This window comes from Bison bison, unplaced genomic scaffold (genome assembly GCF_000754665.1).
Source record: "Bison bison bison isolate TAMUID 2011002044 unplaced genomic scaffold, Bison_UMD1.0 scf7180017864279, whole genome shotgun sequence".
Lineage (NCBI taxonomy): Eukaryota > Metazoa > Chordata > Mammalia > Artiodactyla > Bovidae > Bison > Bison bison.
Genome location: NW_011494851.1, coordinates 337,674 through 338,019, shown reverse-complemented (window position 1 = coordinate 338,019; position 346 = coordinate 337,674).

Sequence of the window (346 nt, the reverse complement as noted above, 5' to 3'; positions counted from 1 at the left end):
ATGATCCAGCAATCCCACTACTGGGCATACACACTGAGGAAACCAGAAGGGAAAGAGACACGTGTACCCCAATGTTCATCGCAGCACTGTTTATAATAGCCAGGACATGGAAGCAACCTAGATGTCCATCAGCAGATGAATGGATAAGAAAGCAGTGGTACATATACACAATGGAGTATTACTCAGCCATTAAAAAGAAAACATTTGAATCAGTTCTAATGAGGTGGATGAAACTGGAGCCTATTATACAGAGTGAAGTAAGCCAGAAGGAAAAACACCAATACAGTATACTAACGCATATATGTGGAATTTAGAAAGATGGTAACAATAACCCTGTGTATGAGAC